The 16,315-nt window shown below is 28.1% G+C and overlaps 1 protein-coding gene across 1 annotated transcript in view; it reads right to left on the reverse strand.

The window, feature by feature from the left end:
• LOC107451050 (sodium-dependent noradrenaline transporter) overlaps positions 1 to 16,315 on the reverse strand; it is a 192,114-nt gene that overhangs the window by 39,278 nt on the left and 136,521 nt on the right. The window lies entirely within an intron of this gene.

Here is a 16,315-nt window from a genome sequence, read left to right on the forward strand (position 1 = left end):
AGTTTGAAGAGAGGTATTATTTATATATTATATGGTTCAATCTGAACTAAAATGGTAAATCTTATATGCTTTACTAAATAGTGTGTGTAAGCACCGCCTTCAAGTATATAAATAAACAAATAACAATAAACAAGCAAAAGTGTTTCAAAACAATAATTTTATGTACTTCATAATGGGTCTCATGATCTGATTATCAAGTGGTGTTATTAATGAAAAAATTTGAGAATTTTTTTTCTGTTTATTTTTATACAGTTTATTTTTTTTATACAAAACAAATAAGAAAAACAGAATCCATTTATTTGCTAGGCGTGAAGCATTATCTATACTACGAACGCAAAAATCAATCGGAAACGATATTGCATAGAGAACAAGAATATTATTAGAATTTCTAAAAATATGTCGAAAAGGCTATAGTTTCGTGATGTATTTATACCCAACGAAAATTATTCAAAAAATATGATCTTTCATTCCGCACATATGGACGAAAAAAAATTAATATATAATATTTGTCTAATTTTTATTTATTTAAATTTTTCTGTTTTTTAAAAAAAAAAAACATTAACAATCCATAAAAGCAATCTTCCTATGGTTAATTATTTCCCAAAAACGTAATGAAAGTAAACAAATATTTTCTTAATAAATACATCCATATGTCCTCTTTCAATATATTATCTCCATACATTATATCGTAATATTATCTCGAGTTTTATTAGAATGTTAATAGAAATTTTCTTTTCAATTTTTAAGGCTACACCTATCACGTAGTCTAAAATGCAGTGAATATCAACAGTTTGTAATGATTAGAAATACATAACAGATTATAATGGTTACAATAATAGTTAAAAAAATTACTAACATGAAATAGCAAAAATAATGTCTGATATATGTACAGGTGTTTTAAGAAAGTGCTTCGTTTTGTGTCCCCCAATACAATAATGATATATTTAGTTTTCAATAAATAAAATTATAATATGTATATACATATTGTTTTTAATAAAATTTTTTTTATTTTGTATGAACCTCGTAAAAACTTAAAAAAATATAATTTACCCTCAAATTTATAAAATTTGATTGAAAAATCTATTAAAATATCCGAACAAGCTTTTAAAATGTAACTGTTGCTTATAACGTCATATTTTAGTGTCTCTTTAAACCTATTTTTAAATTTAAATATATAATATTTTAGGGTACAAAAACACATTTGAAAAAAAATTGAATTGGCAATTTAGCAACAACATTTTGCTTTTATTTTAAACGCGGTGAATTATTGCTCGTGAGATTTGAACATAGTATTTTCTTTAAAGAAAAAAAAACATTTATTCATTTATTTTGGGGATAAAGGAATTTCCTGTTCTTTCTGGATTTTATTTCGATCAAATAAAAACTGCGTAACCATAGATAAACTTTGCAGTGACGTAACATGGAATTGAGGGGTACTGGGAGGAAATTAACTGTTTCCCAATTTGGATAGAATAGGAAATTGAAAAGTCTTTCCTGAGTTAAATCGTGGAATAGTGCATCAAAGTTCGAGAAATTTTCCTTTTTAGTTAAGCTAAAATGTTAATAAGAAGAATATATCATGCCTAGTACTTTAACTAATACCTGCAAGCGCGTTAAATATTGAACGACATTTTAATTAAACTAACAATATATATATATTTTTTTCATGAGAATTTACAACAGTCTTATAAGGACTAATATATAAATATTTAATGATTTAGAAGTCAATAAGTTAAGTTTCAAAAGTCAATATATTGCGTATAAGTTTAATACTATTTATTTCAAATGATTTGTTTTTGCTCTCGTCAAATATTTGCTTAGTGTTTCAATGCTTAACACTTCTTTTAAAAGTCAATGAATCAAGAAAAATAAATCGGAAAAACATGGATTGTATTCTTAAGTTAATTAAGAAGCTTTTAGTGCTAGCTATGATATACATGAAAACATAACGGCTTAACCAAAGCATTGCATGTTAGATTGTTGTAAAATATGTTGCTAAAAATTAAGAAATTTTTCTAAATTTTTATAATTGGTAAAGAAACTTTTATGTTTAAGACATTTTCGAATAGGTTAAAAAAACTATAGTGCCATTAAAAATAATACTATTTAATTATGGTGCTCTGTTTACATTCTTGCCTTAATGCTTTCGATAAAGCAGCCCATTCCACTTGTGGGCCAGAAGACCATGATCTTTGGCCAAAAGTCAATAACTAAAATATGTGTTGGCAGTTTTAATATAGCCCAAATTAAGTATTCACAATCATTCCAAGCATTATAATTTACTTTTTGGACCGACGAGAGTACAATGTAATGAAAAATATGTTAAAAAAATTTGCTTTACATGTAACTTTTAAATTTTTATTTCAGAAATATATTGAGGAATTTTTCCTTACGGTTACATTTTTATCAGAGTAATTAGTCTGAAATTATAGTAAAATTGTTCAGTTTGTTGGATTAGTTAATACTCTTGACGAACTTATAGCTTATATCTTATCATTTGACATTTTACAATGTTTGAATGACTTTCGAAACTTATTTCTAAAAAGTTCCACTAGGTAATTAGCTAAACTTTTTTCTGTTGGACTAAATATACCGAAAAACAGAAATTATGTTTTTTTTTTCATGTTTTCGCGTTAGTTTGTAATTAATTCGCGTTATTTTGTAATATTACTTCGGAAGTATAATTTGCTAATAATTTGCTAATTATTTTGAAATGTAATTTCATTTTTAATATAAAATTATGAAAATTATTATATTTTCATTGCTATATTTAATTATTTAAAAGTACTATATTATTTTTTTTATTTTTGCTTGCCATATTTCAGCCGCTATTTTTGTTTTTTTTGGGGGTATTTTTAGTGTATTTCAAAATTTCAATTATGAATTCAATTTACCTGCACATAAAAACCCCTAACTAAAACCCCCCAAATTTTGAAACAAATTTTATCGAAATACTAATTTTGGCCACGAAACCTTCGATGCTGGCCCACTGTGCGAAGTGGCGCCAGTGAACTGTGCATTGTTTGTTGAGACTCGTAATTCATATTTTACTTTTGAACCTAACAAACACTTCACTGCTAAATATAACACACATAAGATACTTGTTACATATTAAGCTCATTCAAAATACACTTTAAATGGTATTAATCTAATATAGGTCAATGAAATATCAGTCAGTGGCTGTTTGAGGCAGATTGGACCATTATCAAACAGTATCATGCTGACCCTGGCTATATTCAGAGATGCTGTAGATGCTGGCTAAATACGGCGCTCGTACATAAAAGACATCGCGTGGATGCCGACTAAATAAAATATTTTGTGAAATTTTTGTTTATCATAAATTTTAACCTTAAGAGAATAAAACATTGAGGAAACTAGTTTTTACTAATATAATACTAAGAGGCGTGATGGCTCCAGGGATAGAGAGCTCGCCTTCGAATGAGATGAACCGTGTTCGAATTCCAGCGATGGCTGGTCAATACGAATTCCAAATCCAGTTTACACTGACCACAGTGCTGACGAAAAATATCCTCAGTGATAGACGGATCCATGATGCTGTGGCTAACCGTGGGAGGTTTTTGTGGTTTTCCTCTCCATGTAATGCAAATGCGGGCTAGTTTAATCAAAAAGTCCTCGACGAAGGCATATTTCTCCTAATACTTGATCCGGGAGTTCCCTTGTCTTCTGGATTGGGTTCAAAATTACTGGGCTACGGAGTTGAATATTAGCATTAGTAGTCGTAAACCCCCCCCAAAAATTGAGTTGGCTGTTCAACAACGGTGATAAAATAAAAAATAATATAATACTAAACAACTTTAATTATTTGTCTTTGTGCTGCTGAAGATCAAAAAAAGTAGATCATATGACACGCTTTTAAGAAGGTTTGTTCAAATTAAATTTTTTTAGACCTGTTTTTAGTAATTCGACTAATCAGTTCAAAAAAGTTTAAAAAGTCAGTAGAAAAAAATTCAAATTGAGAATTCAATTAAATTACGTCAAACTATAGTTTATTAAAAGTAAAAATATTTCATTTTGTGGAAGCAGAAAACTTTCTGTTAGGGCAATTTCATTGATGCGAATGCAAAGTTTTAATGTTGAATAAGTAGTAAAAAGAATAAGGTAATAAAATATAAATCTCAAAACTCCTCATTTTTAAAAAAAAAAAAATTTGCTTCAGAAACGGTACTAAAGTGTTGATTGTGTTTGTTTACCAGTTTGAAAATCGGATTAGTGCAAGTATACGCTTGCTCCGGTTGCTTAGAAGGTAAAGTCGTCACTCAGTCCGCCGGAGGGGATCTGGGGGCTATTAGTTCGATCCTGGCAGTTGACTGAACAAAAGGCAAGTATATGCAGCAAGGAGCTTGTTAAATCTTTTGTGGCTGAAATTCCTCTCTTCGGTTGTGCTCTGGAAGTTTGAAGAGAGGAGTACCGGTTCAGGCGCTGTCTACGTCGCTGAATTGTGGCTAAAATAAGTTGCATTCATCCTATTATGGCCGTTAAGAGATATGATGGAAAAGATAGAGGCTGGAATATGGGACTAGGTACTTATTCATAGATGGGTGATGTGATATGTGTGTGGAAGCGTACGATAAGTTGCTAGTATTTAAAAATTGAGCTTTAACTTCTTAACACATAAATAATAACTTTTTAACACAGAAATAAACATTTTCTAAGGCAGAAAAATACCAAAATTTGAATTTTTCTAATACTCATATAAGGACTTTTCGCAAGGATTTATTATTATTTTTTATAAAGTTAGTTTGATATTTATTTCAAAACCAAAAGTGTTATATGCTTTGCGAATAGAGAAAAAAAATCAAAGCTAAATTTAGAAAAAAATAATAGCAAATAATCATTGTTGTGACATGTATTGCATATCAGAAGCAGATTAGATTTTATTAATAGTGCCTGATTATAAAAAGAAACCTGTTAAAAATAGAACCATCAACGACAAAAGTATTAAAATAGCATTAAAAACTAAACAGAGTATGATGGTTTTCGTGAAAATTTTTTTCATAAATTGTCATAAAACAGAGACTTATTAGTTAAAAGAAAAAGAGAGACTGATAATGAAAATCCATTATCAGCTTTTTATGCCTATATTTGAAATGGCGTAAAATTTTAATATAATAATAATCCATGATATTTTTCTAGATAAGACGTGTTTAAAATCAATTTTTCATATTTTAAAAGGTATTCTATCTCTGCATTGTTTATGCAGAACTTTTTATGTTATGTCATTTTAATGTTTATGTTACATGGTATTCTTCATTTTATGTCAAAGCTGCATCGTTAAAATAAACAACTCTTAAGAATTGATAATACGTTTTAAAATAATACATTGAAATTATGCAAATTATTTCTTTTTAATCATGATTACATTATCTTACTAAGGTATAACTGGAACTTGCTTTGATTCGACATCTTATCAAAGTTGGAGCAAATTTGTACTTTATTGTTGTTCAAGGTATTCGTTTTATGGTTAAAAAAATAAATGATTTCTTTAAAAATACTTAAGATGCTTTATTAGAAAAATGTGAGCTCTTTACATTCAAAATTAAATAAATAAATAAAATAAATAAATAAATAAATAAATAAAATAAATAAATAAATAAATAAAATTAATGAATAAAATAAATGAATAAATAAAATAATTAAATAAAATAAATAAATAATATAAATAAATAAAAAATTAATGAATAAAATAAATGAATAAATAAAATTAATGAATAAAATAAATGAATAAATAAAATAATTAAATAAAATAAATAAAGTAAATGAGCTAAGATATAAATAAAAATGAAAAGCATTAATAAAAATGATTTTTTCTCTTTTTTTTATACACTATGAGCTTCATTGAAATAAAATTTTTAAACAAATAAATGAAGAAATTTTCGCTACCCTACGTAGAATTTTAACTTTTGAATGAGGTGATTTATGAACAAAAGCATTAAAACGCATGTCATTTTGTAAATTTTTTTTATCTATTTCCACTTTCATATCTCAGAAAAATTTGTTCAGTGTTGAACTATAATATTAATAACTTAAACCACAGTACCGTGCATATTTTTTGTTACTTTAATATCGTATAACATGGAACTCTATTTCATGTTAAGTTGAACCGAAGTATTTTGCAGTTAAATTTTAAATCGAGAGTAATCGCTGCTGTTATATGATAAACATTTGGAAGCAAATTTAACAATTTCGAAGAGTTCTAACATTTTTAGCCGAATATTTTAAATCGTTTTAATGAGGATTAACAGTTTAAAGCGAAATAACGTGGATATACAGTACAGAAATGGACATACTATAAATTCGGTTCTGTAAGCAAGAATCTTCCTCGATGTCAAACATCCAACTGACAAATATAAAGTAGAGCAATAAACACGTGCAAAGAGGTTTAACAAGTTTGAATAAAATAAAAAAGGAGATAAGATGAGGGGGCTTCAGGGAAATCCTAGGGTTTATCAATTAAATTACAACAGATTTCCAAATATTTCCCAATGATTTTAAATCTGATGAGACTGTTGAGAAAGGCGAATGAGATAATAGAAAGATCCTAAACTAAAGTATTAGAATAATTCAAAAAATGGAATGATTCCCAGATGTCAAGCTCGGTAGATGAAGAGCAATGTTAAATGATTTTATTACACGAAAATTCAAACCTTGATTAGAATTCCAACTGTGGAAGATCGTTTAATATCCTGAATTCGGACATGTCTCTTACCTCAAGTCAAAATTTAAAGTTTATTCGCTCAATATACGATAAACCGCATTAATAAGAAATTTAATAAATAATCCACCTGTTAAGGAATCTGTTTTTTAAGGTTGGTTAAATTAAGTTTATTTAAACAAAATAAAAACATTAAAAATAAGAAAAATTGCATACATGCTCGAAAATACTGTGGTTTCGTTTTGGGCAGTTGGCGAGCTTGCTGCAAATTACATAACTTTAGAAATTGTAGAATAAAATACGATATACGAGTAAACTCGAATATCTTTCTGGGTATCTATTTGTGGGTGACATTTAATATTCAGAACAGCAATAGATAAAAATATGTAAAGTAGCAATAAAAATGAGCATCCTCATAGCTTTTTCATTTACAATAAGATGTTATTTTTTTACAGGCATCCCAAACTCTGTCAAATCAATGCAAGAAAACTGGTTTTAAAGCTGTGATCACTCAATACCTTAACCCCTTCCTTCTCGCTCCCGTGAAAATGACGGGGTGAGGTTTCACCCTCTATTTCTCGCTCCCGTGATATTGACGGGCTGGAGTGTTCAGCAGTAACGCGCCATTAAGAATAAAACTAATTCATTTCTTTTGCAGGGAAAACATTTCTTTTCTCATTTTACACACCAGATGGCAGTACCAGGATATTTTTAAGGTAATTGTAGACAGTTAGTTTATTTTAAACTAGTTGCAGCACTAATCAAATACGTAATACAAATACAAAAGTAAAAAAATAGGCACTTTTATGACCGTTTTCTTGAAAATTAACCGATCGTTAAGGGGTTAATTACATATTACCATTATAAAATTAATGTTGCATTTGAAGTACAGGATATATCGCGTCACCCCAGGGTACCGCAGAATACAGTTTTGTGCCCTATACAAAATTTTTCCTTTTTAGCTAGCAATCTAAAAACAGAAATCAGTATACATTCGGATTATTTTATATTCATTTTTATTTAATTAAATATGATTTCTTATTAACTAATTGACTTTGTTATATCAAGTATTAACATATCCAATTATTAAATAAATAATTCTTAGAAACTGAAGTGGTAAGATATTTCTTGATTAAAGAACATCATCCGCTTCAAAAATATACAGATTCGATATAACAGTCGATATGTTTTAAGCGCTGAAAATAGGCACCCATTTTCAAGATCTGCCAGACGTGAATGCGAAGAAACAAAAGTGATTTGTGATATAAAACGTAAAGTTGCTAACGAAAATGGAAAATAAAGGCGAGAAACAAAACTAAGAGAACCTCAGTAGCTGAGAGTGAATGAAAATAAAGATGGGAAATAGAACAAGGAAAACAAAAGTGGCTGAGAGGGAATTGCTATGGAGAGGTGGTCAAGAACTAATGTCATTATCAAGGGAATCAGCATTCATTTGAATAAAAACAAATTCCAAGACTTCAAGATGACTGGGGTAGAAATTCTTATTTTACATCTTCATTTTTATTCACTCTCGGCTATTGAGATTTTTTTAAGTTTTGCTTCCCATCTTTATTTTTCATTTTTGCTGGCAATGTTTTATATTTCAAATCACTTTGGTTTCTTCTCATTCACATCTGGCAAGTCTTGAAAATGGACGCCTATTTTTGAGCACTTGAAACAGGTCGACTGTATCCAATCTGCATATTTTTTAAGCAAATAAAGTTTTTTTTTATTATCAAATAATACTCATTTATATAGTATTATAGTCAATAATTTAAATTATGTAAAATAAAAATTTGCCCTTGCAGTTACTTGTCAAAACCAACGTTTCTCTAAACAATTTTTAATTTTTAGTAACTTATATTTTTAACTCATACCTAAACTTGATAAATTTATCTGATGGTAACTGAAATTGGAAACCAAATAAACAACTCGAATTCAATTCCAGAATTAAGCATAATTTCTGCGTACCTATAGAATTATTTCTTTCTCCAAGAGATTGTGAAAACTCCTTCTAAAAACTGACATTTTTGGTGAAATAACTTCCTTGCCTAAAGCTGATGGATCACCTGTTAAAGGCTAATGTAAAGTAGTTTAACTTGTTAGTATCTGCCAAGAAATCTAAATGACTATAAATTTTTTTTCAAGTTTACCTATGTAAGCTTAGCGGAAACTCTTAGCTAATATGCTTTAGCACGACTCCTTCCATGAAAATCCGATTAAGTTATAAATTAAAAGTACAAATTTTGGAAAAAGTTATTCATTTGAAAGAAGTTTTGTGTTATAGACCATTTTTTTTTTAAATTTATAAGAAGAGGCATTTGTTCTCAATCCATTAGCATATTGAAAAAATATTGAAGCATTAAAAATGTAGTCTTTTTATTCATGAATTATTAAATTTAATGACGATTGCAAGTTTTTTCTAGTGTTAAGCGCACTGTAAATTATTAGGTACACGGCCCAATTAATCACTATTGTCTGGTTAAGCATACCACTAATTAACCAGTTTTCCGATAAATTTTCGAAGTTGAGATATATCCGTAAATTATTTTATTCAATAACCTATTGTATGATAAAAATACTTTTTTTAAAAAATTTATAAATATTACAATTCAACATAAAATTGTCTTATTTATTATTATTTATTAATTATTAATAAATTAAAGACAAAATAAGCTTAAACATAATATTTTAATTATATCTTTAGCGGATTGCAAATTATTCGTTATTATAAATATTCGTTAATTACTTTTTGTCAAAATGCATATTTTCACATGTTTGACAAAATTGCATCCTCATTTGAGTTTCATATCAGTGCATTTTAAAAACTTATGTTGCATTCCAATTATTAGATAAATACACTGTTGAAAACAATTGAAAGAAACAATGATTTTTCTTGCAGTGAAAAACTAACGAAACAAATAAACCAGACCTGACCAAAATATCATCCGGTGTGAGACCAATATATGGAAAAACAAAATTGGGCACAACCTGTAACCTAAATAAAGAAACTGGTCACTGGTCAGGCACAACAGCTGAGCGGCATTCTGTCAGTCAGAAGAAAACGTGGCTAATAGGGTGTATGATTGATTCTAACAGCTGCACAACTTTCGAATCGGCGTTTCATACTGTTTATTATGGTCCTTATCAATCTGTACTAACTCATATACCAAGGCATCCTTGAGATCATCGAGGATCGTTAGAGCTGATCCTCGAGCTACAATTGAGCTTCCAAGGGAGTCACATACTTGTTCGGTGAGATTAAGGTCAAGACACATTGCAGGCCACTTTAGTCACTAAATATCCACTGATTGGAGGTATTCGTTTACCAAATGAGTCATGTATGGACGGACGTCGTCGTAAATAAAGATGAAATTTGGTTCATATGCCCCAAGAAAAAGTCTCATATAGGGTGCAAAGATATTTGCATATAGGCGTTATTTATTTTGTCCTTTTTCTTTTAAAAAAAGAAACCTCCACCTCTTTAATTTTTCTCATCAGTGCATTACTGTAAAATGTACTACAGTGACATTCAATTTTACATTAAATTATAAGGGAAAATAATCTAAGGCTTTATCGACATTAGAAGGCCTGGTAGCTTTCTCTTCATCCACTAAGAAACTTGAGACCGGTTCTACAAAAAAAAAAAAAAAAATNCAAAAAAAAAAAAAAAAAAAATGGCCCGGCAGGCTTTTTTTTAATCCCTTACGACTTCATTAATTGGTTCTTCAGCAGTTTTTTTTTTGCTTATTCTTAAAACATTTTACATTGTTTGGCGTTAGACTGGTTTCAATGTCAGACATGTTCTCTGGGTTAAATTTCTGGCGATGACAGAGTAATAATTTATTCATCTTCCCTTCATTTTATATTGCATTTCTTGATCTACTGAGTTAATCAATGTGTTGCACAAAGCATTAATGCTTCTGGCGAAACTACCATCCTTAAACAAGAGAATACAGTTATTTCTTCAACTTAACGAAATGTTTTATTAGAGGATTTCCCTTGAGAAATTTCGTCAAAAACGAAGAAAATTTTGTTTAAAGAAAATGTAAAAATGCCTCATATAACCCCGGGAAAAATATTAAAATGAAATTAATAATATATGAGTAAATACTATCACAAAAAAATTATAATAAGTTTAAAGCAGATTTAAGAATAAGTTTACTTCAATTTTATCACTATTAAAAGCATAGGTTTAAAGTTGACTTAACAATAAAATTTTTCCCTGCTTCAGCACACATATTTATTCTTAAATGATGATGACTATTCTTAAACTAAAGTGTATATATCTTACTAAATTTATCTAAACCTAGAAAAAGTTAAAGCTTGTAAAGATAACTGGAAGATATGAATAAAAATTTAAACAGAGGAAGCNAAAAAAAAAAAAAAAAAAAAAAAAAAAAAAAAAAAAAAAAAAAAAAAAAAAATGCCCCGGCAGGCATTTTTTTTAAATCCCTTACGACTTCATTAATTGGTTCTTCAGCAGTTTTTTTTGCTTAATCTTAAAGCATTTTACATTGTTTGGCGTCAGACTGGTTACAATGTCAGACATGTTTTCTGGGTTCAATTTCTGGCGATGACAGAGTATTAATTTATTCATGTTCCCTTCATTTTATATTGCATTTCTTGATCTACTGAGTTAATCAATGTGTTGCACTAAGTATTAATGCTTCTGGAAAATTTACCATCCTTAAACAAGGGAATATAATAATTTCTTCAACTTAACGAAATGTTTAATTAGAGCATTTCCATTGAAAAATTTCGTCAAAAACGAAAAAAAATTTAGCTTAAAGAAAATGTAAAAATGCCTCATATAACCCCGGGAAAAATATTATAATGAAATTAATAATATATGAGTAAATGCTATCACAAAAGAATTATAATAAGTTTAAAGCAGATTTAAGAATAAGTTTACTTTAATTTTATCACTATTAAAAGCATAGGTTTAAAGTTTACTTAACAATAAAATTTTTCCCTGCTTCAACACACATATTTATTCTTAAATGATGATGACTATTCTCAAACTAAAGTGTATATATCTTACTAAATTTATCTAAACCTAGAAAAAGTTAAAGCTTGTAAAGATAACTGGAAGATATGAATAAAAATTTAAACAGAGGAAGCGGAAAAACATATTCAAAACTACTACTATTACGGCCGGAGCTGCATTATTTTTTTAAACCACTTGAATCGTTGCATGCAATTATTTACAAAAAATAACTTGATTTTTCTTTCATTTTTAAAGATGCTTAAGAATTTGGTGGGGAACCACTTTTTAAGAAAGAAAGATAGTTCTTTTCTTCCAACATCTTGGCCTTGGGTAAAAACCCTCTGTTGCGTTCAGTTTTGAAATTTATTTTTAATATTTTTATTCTTATTGTGTTCTATCAAACAATACATATGTCTAAAATGATGCGGATGCAACTCATTTTATTCTTACAGCTATGAAATAACTCTTGCATGGTGACATAAAATTTTTAATTAAAAATACATCAAAACTGACAAACAGGAATAATAGTAATTAAGGTTTATTCTATTATTACTAGTGAACTATTCGCTTGTCATATGACTTAGCCTATGAGTATGGTGTTTTTAGTAAATTTTCTTCTAATACGGAGGAAAATGCGTTGATATTGATTTAAGGAAACTATATTATTTTGAATATATCTACTGTTACGTAAATTAAATAGTAATCTTTTTAATCCTTGAGCAAAATATGTTTTAATTGAAACTATTAAAATATAATCAATATTTTTCTCAACTATTATTATTAATGAAATAAATTATATACAAAACACATTGATTAAAAATATTTAATTAAAAAACTGTATCATAAAAATTATTAAAAAAATTAACTGCTTTTCTCAAATTAGTCTTTATTTTTAAATTATTAATACTTTCTGATAAAGAATTTGCGGGAATTTTATGTGCTAATAATGTTTTGATTTTCCCCACTTACTTTTATAATTTCTGTTTCATTGTTTTACTTATATTATATAACTTACTTAGATTATATTGACTTATATTATATTTCTCTCTATATAACTTACAATATATATATGTAATTGATAATATACCACAGACAAATGCTTAATGACTGCTTTGTGTGTGTGTGTGCCGTTAGATAATTTTAAATACAGTGAAAGTGCTGTAACTAAGAAAAATATTGAAAATCCAGATATAGCCGATAGAAAAAATACATAGAAACAATTTAAATTTTATAAATTTTAAATTATTTACTATGATTAAACGTAAATAAGAACGTAATATTAGGTATAACATAGTTATTTAGTTAACACTTAAATGAAATCATATTTAAATAAAGAAAAAGACATGTAAAATTATACCAATCATAATCTCTATATTTTTTTTTGGAAAGTCAGTATTTTAAAAAGGGGACAATATATAAGGACAGTCTCTTGATTTGACATGTTTTTAAATTATTGACAATGGTTAATATTAAATGAATCAGCCTGATGTGATCTTGAAATACAAGGAGCTAATACTATATATAATCTTTCAGAAATATACTCTCACTTTTAGCAATTCAGCAATCCTTGAACAGTATTTCGTCAATTTTGAGAATCATTTTGTCACGTAATCACTTGATTTGTAACTTAGTCACTTGATTTGAACGCGGACTCTCAAATATTTGACGAAAATGTTTCCTCAATTCGAAACCTCACGGAAGTTTAGTCTGGGAGATTGCTAACTAGAAAGATGAAATTAGAATAAAGACTAGACAATCGAAAATAAAATGACAAACTAATTCAACCGGCGCGTAAGGTGGTCCAGTAGTTGATCTCGTTCCAGGATAATCCGGGTTCATATCCCTCTTGGGTATAGTTGTAACTTATCGTTTTGTTTATTTTTTCTTTTTGTGTTGTGGCACTTATATGGTGCCCACTATAAAGTGATTATTAGAAAGTTAAATACATAAAGCACAATGAGGTTTTTTTTTCTTTTCTTTCTTCTTTTTTTTCTTTTTTGGAGGAAAGCAGAGTGAGAAAATATCTCTTTAATATTGATGAAACTCGTTTGCTTGATAGTTATTTCGTCACTTTTACGAAATTTTTGCCCGGAGCATATGCCAGGGAACACTTATGTCAAAAACGAAGAAAGTTTCATGATATTTGAGTGAGTATCCATGCCTTACAGTGTAATCAAAAATTGACCAACTTTTAATAACTTTTTCATTGCTGATTTCCTTTTTTAATCATAAATAATAACGATATAACTAATAATATAATAAACGTAATAGAGTTAACTATAATGGATGTAATGATAATAATTTAACTATTTATCATTATAAATATAAATTTAATACTTTATTGCGAATTTTTTTTTGTTCTCCATACATTTTTTTAAATAATAAGATGTTGAAAAAATAACTGTTTTAAACTATATTTCGAAATTTTGAGTGAATATTCGGTAACAAGTGTTAGAATAAAGATTTAGTTGATTTTAAGACGAAAAATTGCATGGCACTACTTCTCCTCATCCAAGGTGGTGACTTCGTGCTGTAGAAAAAGGCATATTCTCAATTTTCCTAGCCATTTTGTTTAATATTAGTGCACAATTTAGTTCCTTACCACACATATGTTGCCTCACTTACTGTGTGCTAATTCTATAATGAAGTTATAGTAGATTTTAAGGCGATAAATAAGGTGGAACAAAGTTATACTCAACGTGGTGACTTCGTGCTATAGAAAAAGGCGTATTCTCAATTTTCCTAGCCATTTTGTTTAATATTAGTGCACAATTCAGTTCCTTACCACACATCTGTTGCATCACTTACTGTGTGCTAATTCTATAATGAAGTTATAGTATATTTTAAGGCGATAAATAAGTTTTATACTCAACGTGGTGACTTTGTGCTACGGAAATTTGTTTCTTAATTTGCCTAACCATTTTAAATAATGTTTCACCAACTACATTAAAAAAGAGTTTTACAGGTATATTGTGGAAAATATTCAGCACTTCCAACTTAATGAGATATTCAAAAATAACTTAAAGAAAGGGGCACTAAATTTCCCCATCTTACGGTGCTAATAAATATAATAAATTTATGTATATATTGCAGTTAAAGTAATAAATCTAGCTTGAATTAGTGACAACCTGCGATTGATAATAATAACCACGTTTTTTTGGTAAATGGGATAAATTATACACGTTAGTCACTTCAGCCGGTGATTAATTCTTTCAGCAGCGGTGAGATAAAAATTTTCCCACTTACTTCTGACAATAATATAAACCACTAAAATCGCTATAGTTTAACAAACCTATTACTATTAACAATGCGGTTTTTAATCAACCACTTTCTATTGTGAAAAATGCAAAGATAAAAGGAATTGCTTCATTGTGGATGTGCGTACCGTGACCACAATTATCTTTGCTTTTATTCACTAATTTTCTTTGATGATGTTACAATGATGTTTGGTGAGTGTGATTAATTAGGAATTATCAATTTAAACTTCAAACCTAACGTCATTTTTATATGTCTATGTGTCGTGATTATAAATTTTTCTTTTTAGAGACTGAAATAAATTCAATTAACTTGATATTGAAAATATGATTGCGTGAAATTACTGATACATTTCTTGATTATTGGTGCCATTAAGACTGATGTGCTGATGTCGGAATGAACATTATCAGCATTAGTAATATCTTGACCGTCATCAATAATTCCCTCATCCTTGATCAATATGTGAAAAAAAATTGTCACAAAGACGCCATCCAGAATATTCCGACATTTAAAAAATACAAAAGTTTTCTATTTGTAAATACGATACGTTTATTACATTAGAAATCTGAATATTATATAACCTAATCAATAATAATACCGTTTATATTGAATCAGAATCAAAGTTAACGCAGACAGAAAGAGCAATACAATTGAATGATATATGATAATTTTTGTAGATTAATACGGAGCAGTAATCACAGAAATGATAGCTGTTTATCAATAAAATACTTCTTTCAAGACTTTCTCAAACATCTTGAACAGTTATTTTTACGTTAGCTATCACTAGATGTCATTTAACTAAACAAAGGTATGAGTTTCTACTACTCCATTTGGAGATAAATATATTTAGCTATCCAAGCTATATTACACATTGTACAATGGCTTTAAAACTAAAAATGTATTTTTGTATATTGAGAAAGTTATTTTTATTGCTTAAGAAGGTTTTTTTTAAAGTGAAATCTACAATTAAGTTTTATTAAGAAATAAGTTGTTGAGTTTGTATTTAGAATAAACCTGGTTTATTCGAAGAAAAAGAAAAACGGATTAAGAACCATAAAATAACAAGAAATATTAGCAAAATCAGAAAAAGATATAGTAATAAAAGTTTTGAGAAAGTTATCAGTATAAATATTTGTAAAGTAGCTTTTTTAAAAGTTTACCAAAAACTCTTCGATTTTACACACATTTTTAAAGTTCTTTAGACGAAGATAGTACTTTTTTCACAAGCACTGTAATTGTTTTCTTATATCATCGCTAAGGAGATAAAGTAAACGATTATTTCTTAGATCTAAACTCTAAACAATTTAATATAATTTAATTTAAGTATACGTATTTCATTAATATTTAAGTCAAGTAAGTGTTATTTGTTTCCTTGTAGCATGAAATTTCGTCAAAAA

Source organism: Parasteatoda tepidariorum, chromosome X1 (assembly GCF_043381705.1).
Source record: "Parasteatoda tepidariorum isolate YZ-2023 chromosome X1, CAS_Ptep_4.0, whole genome shotgun sequence".
Classification (NCBI taxonomy): domain Eukaryota; kingdom Metazoa; phylum Arthropoda; class Arachnida; order Araneae; family Theridiidae; genus Parasteatoda; species Parasteatoda tepidariorum.